This window comes from Apium graveolens, unplaced genomic scaffold (assembly GCF_009905375.1).
Source record: "Apium graveolens cultivar Ventura unplaced genomic scaffold, ASM990537v1 ctg1294, whole genome shotgun sequence".
NCBI classification, from domain to species: Eukaryota; Viridiplantae; Streptophyta; class Magnoliopsida; order Apiales; family Apiaceae; genus Apium; species Apium graveolens.
Window position 1 is genome coordinate 14,085 of NW_027417174.1, and position 8,222 is coordinate 22,306.

Below are 8,222 nucleotides of genomic sequence, written 5' to 3' on the forward strand. Positions count from 1 at the left end.
TATGGAGACATGGTCATTCCATCACATTATGTTCCTAAAGATCCTTCAGAATATACTGAACCTGAAAAGGAAAAAGTATCTCTAGATAGTGGCTTGCAGCTGATCTTGATAGAGTCACTTAACAATGTAATGTACAATAACATTGTCAACTATGACACAGCCAAACAGATCTGGGAGAAAATAGAGATCTTATGTGAAGGAACAGAGGAAGTTAGGTCAAACCAAAAGAGGATTATGGTTTCTCAGTATGAGGGGTTTATGGCTAAACCAAAAGAAGAAATTACTGAAGTTTTTGAATGGTTGAATAAATTGATAAATGACTTGTAGCTATATTATAAATATTATAAAGCTGAGGAGGTTAACCTAAATTTTCTGCTAGCCCTTCCTGATCATCTTGAACAGAAAATATCAGCCATTAGAGAAGGAAGAGATTTAATAAGAACGACTTTGGAAGTTCTATATGTAATCTTGAAAACTTATGAACTTGAAATGATACAAAGAAATTCATTAAAAGCATACCATGGTGATGTTGTTGATGGTTCAAGTGCTTTGATTGTAAATGACATAGAAGAAAGTTAAGATGAGCAAGATGTTCAAGTTCCAGTTTTTCAAGCTATGGAATAAAAGAACAAAGGACCTCAGAAGCAAGTTGTGTTGGAGCTGGAGGAAGATGAATACTACACCCTGCATGAGCTAGATGAAATGGATCAATCCATGGCTTACTTGGCTAGGAAATTTTCTAACATAAGAGTCAAGAAGCCAAGATTGTTCAAAAGAAAGGGAAAATCTTCCAACAGCAACAATTGGAAACCAAAAGCTCAGTACAATTCAGTTAGAAAATGAGGCCCCAAAACAGGATATGTGGATAGATCAAAGATAAGGTGCTTTAACTATGATGAGTTGGGTCACTTTGCTACTGAATATAGAAATCCTAAAAAGATGAATAAGGATAAAGCTTACTTGGAACTAGAAGCAAAGTATGGATCTCTCTTGAAGAAGCAGTCTGGGAAAGCTTATATTGCAGAAGGAAAGCTTATATTGTACCAACTCTAACCATTATTGATTTAAATGCTAGTCAATATAAGCAGACTATGGAAAAGATGAGTGCAGAGATGTTCCACATACACACTAGCTTAGTAGCAGTTACTGAGAAAGTTGGTAGGCTAACAAAAGCTAATGAGAAGCTTGAGAGTAAGAAGCAAAAGATGGATCTACTGCTTGCGGAGCTTGAGTCAGTCAAGGAAGAAAATGAATATTTGAAAAACAAGCTGAAGTTTTCCAATGAGATTGAAGCTATGTTAAGAGAGAAGATTGAAAATAATGAGGTGAAACTAAAATCATTCAGGAATGCATCTGAGTTGGTTGGTCTGTACCATGAGAAGAACAAGCCATGTGCTAACATAGTTATTGGTCTTGATTATGATATATTGAATAGTAACAGGAAAGATGTAGGTGGTAAAGGAAAAGCAACAGAAAATAAAGATGTCCCAGCTATGCTGAGAAAGGTTTTTTCACCTATGTTCAAAGCATGTGAAGTAGATTTCAGTGAAGAAGAGTTGATCATAAAGCAAGAAATTGCTGATGAAGACATTGAGAAGAAAAATGCAGAAACAACTCCAACTTCCAAAGCTGAATACATCAAGAAGATTGAGAAGCAGGCAAAAGATCAGAATTGTGTAAAAAGATTGAGGAGTGATAATGGAACAGAATTCAGGAATAGAACCTTAACTGAATTCTGCAAAGACAAGGGCATTGTTCAAGAGTTCTCTGCTGCTAGAACACCTCAACAAAATGGGATAGTTGAGAGAAAAAATATAACACTGGTAGAGGCTGCTAGAACAATGTTGCAAGATGCAAGACTGCCAACTAGTTTTTGGGAAGAAGTTGTGAACACAGCATGCTATAGTCAAAAAAGATATCTCATAAACAAGAATCTTGGAAAGTCACCATAATCAATCTTGTCTTAAAGAAAGCCTACTGTGAAGCATCTTCATGTGTTTGGAAGCAAGTGCTATATTTTGAAGGACAACTCTGAATATGTGGGAAAATTTGATTTCAAAGTTTTTGAGGCAATTTTTCTGGGATATTCATTGGAGAGAACTATATACAAGGCCTATGTGATTGAACAGAAGAAAATTATGGAAAGAACGGATGTTACTTATGATGATGACAAGTGCCCGGGCTTAGAATGCCATGATGAAAATGAAGTTGAAGCCCTAAAGTTTAAAAATCTCAACATTAATAGTGATTCTGATGATGAAGCTGAAGTCAACACAAATCACAGAGTTGATGAAGAGTCTACCGAATAAATGATTCATGAGAATGGAAGCTCATCTCAAACACCCGAATTTGATAGCACAAATTCATGGGGAGAAAGAGGAGATAATTCTAAAAGTCATGCCAGTGATATAAAAGAAGCAGAAAATACAAGTCAACAAACTCACACAAGAAAATGGGATATGAGTTATAATGCAGATGCAATTATTGGTGATCCCAATGCTGGAGTGAGGACTAGAAGTGCAACTGTAACTGAATGTCTTCATGCATGTTTTCTGTCTCAAGTTGAGCCCAAGAAAACTGAGGAAGCTCTTCTTGATCCTGATTGGATATCTCTAATACAAGAAGAGCTAAACCAGTTTGAAAGGAACCAAATTTGGAAATTGGTTCATGCACCAAAGAATAGAAGTATTATTGGAAAAAAGTGGGTGTTTATGAACAAGATGGGTCAAATGGAATTGTCACCAGAAACAAAATAAAGTTCGTTGCAAAAGGCTACTCACAGGAGGAAGGAATTGATTATGATGAAACTTTTGCTCCAGTTGCAAGACTTGAAGCAATAAGGATCTTTCTTGCATTTGCTGCACATTCAAATTTTAAGTTATATTAAATGGATGTGTTATTCCTAATGAACTAACAATGAGATTTACAGAAGGGGGGTTGAATGTAAATCTCAAAACTTTTTCAAGTTTTGAGCAGTTTCAAAGGCTATGTGTTTAAGATAAACAAGTGTATGAATTGCTTTAAGCTAATACTGACAGATATATATTCAAACACTAATGTAAAGAACACAACAGACCTTAAAAACTTTTCTGGTGGATTGTTGTTCCACCAGAGATGGTATTTCAGAAAATCTGTGATTCAAGAAGTTGATCACAGTTGCGTCCTAGTACAAACTAGATAATTTTTCTCTCAAGATTTTTCTAAACAGCACTGGAAAAATTCTCTTCTAATTACTAGCTGCTACTTGGTTTATATATCACCAAGTTTAGAAGTGAAGACAAAGATAAAAAGTACAATAATAAAATAAGTTCTCCACTTGTTTCTTCTCCATTTTACTCCAGTGCATTGTTGACTATTGCCTCTTTATACTAGAGTAGAACGGCTGCTTTTTCTGATGTTCCTGAAATAGGCTACCACATCTCAGTTGTCTCTGTCAACCCATGTGCCTCTGTTTGTAGGTACAACTACCACTTGTCAACTGCTATTTAACAGAACATCCGTTGAAGCCTTCATCCGTTGATGGATTTATCCGTTGATGTGTTAGCAGTTGAAGCTCTATCCGTTGATGCACTCATCCGTTGAAGGATGTTATCCGTTGAAGCTTTAGAGACATCCGTTGAAGCTTTGTTTCTCATCCGTTGAAGGTCTTTAAGTTATCCGTTGACACGATTTCATTTATACAAAATTACAAGGCATGAAATACTTACAATTGGCCTTCCTATCTGCATATCCTCTAGTAGTCAACATGACTTATAATTTCCCTCAACATTTAAGAATTTATATCTCAAATTCAGAGACTGAAATGTGTTACAACACTAGACTTATTTCTAAGTAAAGCTACACCATCAACGGATAGCCAAAATGGTCTTATCCGTTGAGGCTACAAACACTAGATTTCTACTTAAGTGTTTTGTTAAACATATCATCAAACTAATGCATATATATTCCTAACAATCTCCCCCTATTTATGTCTATAAGAATTGTAGACATAAATTCAAGGTTAACTTGATGATAAAAAAACACTTAACAAATATATGAACTGAAACTAAGTAGAAATTCAAAAGTGCTGCAAAAGTGTATGTACTAGAAGGTAATTGAAGATTTACAGTATTTCCAAGGATGCTCCTCTAGCCTGAGCAAATCATCTTTTTCTTCTTTGATCCCTGGTTTTCTTTCCTAGCCCTTTGTCATTTTCCTCAATTTGGAGTTGGAGTTGTCTGAAGAATTCAGCTTCATCTTCATCACTGATATCCAACTTAGATTGCATTTCTTTGAGAGTTTCATTGCTAGCAATCTTGAGTTGGTCTTCAAGTCTGAAAAATCTTCTGACTCCTTTATCATCTCTGAATTCCATCAACCAATGAGGTGATTTGTGAATTGTAGTTCCCCTTTCTTGAATGAGTAAGGTTCTGGGCAAGGCATTGGGCTCCCTCCAAGTTTTCCTTATGTTGGCAATCTTGTTGAGAATTTCAGTCTTGGCAGTCCTGGTAAAGCCAGAATCCTTTTGTATGGCTGAAAAGACTCTGATCAAGGTAGAGTAGCCTTCATTCAGAATCCTGTAGAGAGGCCATGTTCTTTCCCCAGCTCCTTTGTATCTGAACACCAATCTCTCTGGTAGCTGTCTGTAAGCAGCAATTCCCCTTACATCCTCCAGCTCATCCAGATAGAGTTCAATGTCTGAAATTTCTTTTATGTCATAGATGTGAACATAATCATCTTTAGAAATGGGTGGCTTAGGGTTAGGTTTATGTTTTTGAGTGAATTTCTTAGAGTTTAGGGGAGGTGTAGATTTGGATTTTCTTTTCTGTTTCTTTGGTAGTGGAAGAGTGGTTAAAAGGTAGGCAAATTGATGGTGTCCCAATCAATAGGTTCCTCTTTTGGGATGATTAGTTCACCATGGATGTTTATAGTGGGATCAGCAACAAAGGGTTCAGGTATGGAAGGTAGAGATTTAGTTTCTTCAGTGTTTCCTTCACTCCTTCTATATGCCTTGGCCTTTCTTCTGTTTCCCTTCTGCCATTCCTCTTTTTCCTCCATACTTTCACCAAATATACTCCCAAAAACCTCATCTAAGTTTGCAATCTTGTCTTCACCCCTGACTTCAATTCCTTTCTCATTTTCAACTAGACTTGACTTTAGCTTTTGTTCAAGCTTTGCTTGTGCTCTTTTGTCAGCCTTGAGTTTTTCAGTTTCTTTCTTTAACCTTTTGGTTTCTTCCCTCTTGGCTATTGAGAATTTGGGATGTCCTTGCATCACACATATGTTCTTTCCCTCTCTAAAGATAATAGCCATGTTTCTCCTTACTGCCTCATCCATGGTCTCCTTGTGTTTTATGATGCTAGTACCCAAAACTGTGTCTTCATCAGGCTTTGGAAGAGGAAAGTCCACTTCTTTCATCTGAGCAAAGTCTAGAGGGTTCTTTGTGGAGTCCTTGCTGGATCTAGTGTTGGGCTTGAGAACCATAGGTTTTAGATTCTTGAAAGAAGTCTCTCCAACCTTATTTCTCCTTTCTGGCTTGTGCTCCATATTGATTGGTTCAACCTTTGTGCTATGTTTCACAGATATTGATTTATCTTGTGTAGAGCCAAACAGTTGTTACATCCTTTCATCAATTCTCCTCCTTTGCTCTTTCACTTGAATTTCAGCTGCTGCTAGCTGGATTAAATCAATTCCATCAGGCTTTCCTTTGATTTGAATGATTGGAGATGTAGTGATGGCAGGAACTAGCACTTTAGATATTTGGATTTTTGTAGATGGCTCTCCTTCCCCTTCCCTTTTACTCTCCACCTTTTTGTTATCATCAAGGAGAGGGGTCAAGCCCTGTGCTTTTGCCAGCTGCATAAGTAGATTTGTTTGAGATTGTTGGTTGTGAAGAATGGTGGCCACAGAATCTTCAATAACTTGAACTCTGTCTTCCAATTTGGCCAGCCTCTTTTCAGTATGTAATTCCTTTTTCAATCTCAACAAAATGTCCTGCATTGTACCATAGGGCATGACTGAATCCAATTTTTCAGAATTGTAGGATTTCAAGTCAGCAATATCCTTTCTGAGTTCATCCACACTCAGATTCTGTCTTACTTGCTGTAACTTCATGAGATGCAGGGAGTCCAAGTGAGCTGTAAGGATAGCCTTTGTACCAGCATGAGAAGTTTTCTGAATGGCCTGTTTGATAGTACTGATTTGTTTGACTAAGGAGACATTGAATTGCCCTGTTGTAGACTCCTTTGTGAAGGCCCATTCAGGTAGATTTGGAATAGAACTAGGGCCTTCATCTCCCCCTAAGTTCATGCTTCCATCAGAAGAAACAAAGTCGTCATCATCAGAATTTACTCCAAATTCTTCAAATGACTCACCAGCTGTTGAAGGCATCTTGTTAATAGCAGCTTTGTCCCTTTGAAGAGATGTTGTTGTATGTACTAGATGTAGTGTCTTTTCTGCCTCCACATTGCCCTGTGCAGCCAATAATTGATAGGCTGAAACAGGATGAGTAAAAGTGTCAGCATCCAAGGAAATGTTATCAATAACAGCTTTGTAATGTTGTTGAAATTGTCTTTCCTTTTCAGCATCATTCACAATCATTGACTCACTAGCAATGGCTGGATCCATCCTTATTTCTGCTGTACCTGCCTTTCTCTCATTTTCTCTATGTTCTTGCATCAGGGGCTCCCCCTGGCTCACACAACTCACTCCCTCACCTTCACCTACTAAGGTGGTACTCCTCTCACTTACTTTTGCCATGCTGGAAAAAATAGCATGCATGTTTGAGCTCTCAATCTCTCCTTTTGCCTGGGAGCAACCCAGCCTCTCACTCAAATTGTCACTCCCTTCCCTCAGTCCTACAAGTGATTGTACAGTAATCAAGTCTTCTACACTTGGAATTGTTTCAGTTGTGTGTGTAGAGACTATCAACAGATGAGGAATAGCCGTTGAAGGTGAAACTGATGGTATCAACGGATAACTGCTGTTAAGCTTATCCGTTGAAGAACAACCACTTGTCAACGAATGAGTGATATCCGTTGAAGAAGAAAAAGAAGTAGAAATTGAAAGTGATATAACTGTTGAATTTGTGTAGATTGAGATGAGTTTTGGTGACACAGATCCTTCAATTACATCTGAAAGAATTTGCGGGTGATCCCAAAAATCATCTAAAAGATGATGATCACCTGTATTTGAGTGGGGCTCCTCCCTGAGTTGTAAAGAGGGAGAATCAGGAATTGATGGGAATAACATATCCACATCTAGAGATGGTGAAGAAGTGTGTGGTGATTGATGTGTGTTAATTGTGAGAGAATGGGGCTGTGACTCCACATTTGTTGGAGCCACATCAAACTGAGTTTGAGAAGGCATAGATATAGATGGATGTATCTGTGCAGTGTGTGCACCCTGTGTAGAAGATTGGGTTCTTGCTCTCTTTCTTCTAATAAAGGCTTTTGTTGGTGAGTGTTTGGCTTTAGTGTCCCTCCCTTGTTTGTTCTGTGTTCCTGGTTGGGAACTATTTTCAATAATTACATCCTTTTGGGAGGATGCAGCTAGGGATATGCTAGTAACCCTTTCAACCACCACAGCTTTTTGAGAAACTGTGGCTTGGCTAGCTTGGGAAGCACTTATCTCTCATTCCTTATCCTGGGGGTTTCTTTGACGTTCACCCCTCCCCTCACCGCTCACACCCTGTTCACTCCCTTCAAGGTTAATGGTAGATGTTACAACTGTTGTCTTTTGAGAAACAACAGAGGTAGTTTTCTTTGTCTTTGATTTTGAAAGTTTAGTTTTGGTGACCTTGGTAGGAATCTGTTGGGGCATTGTCACAGATTCCATGGCCACACTAGAAGATAAAGAAATAGAGGGGTTGGAAGAAGTAGGAGTTGTAGAAGTAATTACCTCACTTACCTGAGGTGCATTCATGATTGGTAAATATACCAATGGCACACTGCTGTTGAGATCCATTCTCAATAAATCTGCAAGAACTCTTTTCTCTTGTGCCCAGCACTTGAGTTTATTATTCTCATTGGTTATGACCAAACCTTCAGCAACATGGTTAGCCAATAACATAAAGAATCTAGCATAATAGATGTTATTAGATCTATTAGCTTTGTTACCTAATCTAGTACCCAATTCTAGCATAACATAGTTGCTAAAATTAAAATACCTATCAGAAACAAGCATATAGAGCATATTAACAAGAGATGAAGTTATGGCATCAAAATTGCTAATTTTCCCAGAGA